The 1,180-nt window shown below is 37.7% G+C and overlaps 1 protein-coding gene across 1 annotated transcript in view; it reads left to right on the top strand.

The window, feature by feature from the left end:
• LOC112210031 (uncharacterized) overlaps positions 1-1,180 on the top strand; it is a gene marked incomplete in the record, with an annotated part of 706,770 nt that overhangs the window by 113,739 nt on the left and 591,851 nt on the right.

Genomic DNA, 1,180 nt, shown 5'->3' with positions numbered 1-1,180 from the left:
TAATCCCTGCATGCCACCTCATATATAATAGCATAGTAAATTGGTGAACACGATACCGTTGGAAAGGAACTCCAATCATTAATTATGATATTCATATCTAGCATACAATGGCTAGGGAGTCCAGATGGTGTCTAGTGGTTGAATTAAATATAGCGCATCCCCTTTCAGTCGGTCCCTATCAGGAACTGATAGAGATACATAATATAAATATATAAATACAAATACATAATATAAATACATTAATGTATGAATAAATTTCAATGTAATACCTGTACGGGGAACCCCTAGTCGGGCTTAGAAACCCGAAGCCCCGTACACGGCAATATGTATACACAGGTTAATATTTTTTTCAAAATATGTAAACTTTTCTGCTAAAAAGTAGAGAGATTTAAGTATTAGAGTCCATAGTTATTATTATTATTATTGGCGCGGCAGACCGTGGAGGTCCATGGCTCCATTTAGGAAATACATCATGCATTTCATGACGTGGTTTTCATAGGGTGGGTTCGTCGTTCACACGCCTATTTTTATGAGTGCCACCCATTGGCTAACGGGTCTCTTAAATGCTCCGGGGTAGGCTGTGAGTGAGTATTGTATAATTATATGCTTGAAAAAATCTCGGATAGGGCCGGGGACACGAACTCGTAACCTTTGGTTTGGCTGACGGTCGCGTTACCACGGTGCTACCGTCACCCCCATAGTCTATGGTTACTATTAAAAAAAACAAAAAAACAAGTTGATCAGCAACTACAGAACTTCAGGCGAAGTCGAAGGCGGAAAACACTTCTCATTTTTAAATTTCGAAATGTTATTTTTTGATTGCTTCAGAAACCTAAAAGTTAGAATTTATAATACTAATATACTTTCTACTGTACTTTACGGATGCATCATGTGGCCTCTTACTCTAAGAAAGGAACAGGGCTTTGAGGTTTATTTTGAAAATAAAGTATTGCATAAAATATTCCGGAGTTACCCGAATAATTTTGTGGGCTTCTCAAAAGCTAATCAACTGAACTAATCTTCTCGAAAATAATGGCAGTAATAGCATAATAGCGAATAAATGAACGTATCTCTTAGAAGTCAATAAACAAAGAGCCAACGGGTAAGCAGTCGAGTAGTAGACCAGAGTATAGATAAGGTTGCACCAAGATTGATCTTGTGGATTTGGGTTTGGATGGGT

Source organism: Halyomorpha halys, unplaced genomic scaffold (genome assembly GCF_000696795.3).
Source record: "Halyomorpha halys isolate HHAL.00 unplaced genomic scaffold, Hhal_1.1 Scaffold139.1, whole genome shotgun sequence".
Lineage (NCBI taxonomy): Eukaryota > Metazoa > Arthropoda > Insecta > Hemiptera > Pentatomidae > Halyomorpha > Halyomorpha halys.
The sequence above is the reverse complement of the archived record's forward strand: the minus strand, read 5'-3'. Positions and strand labels throughout refer to the sequence as shown.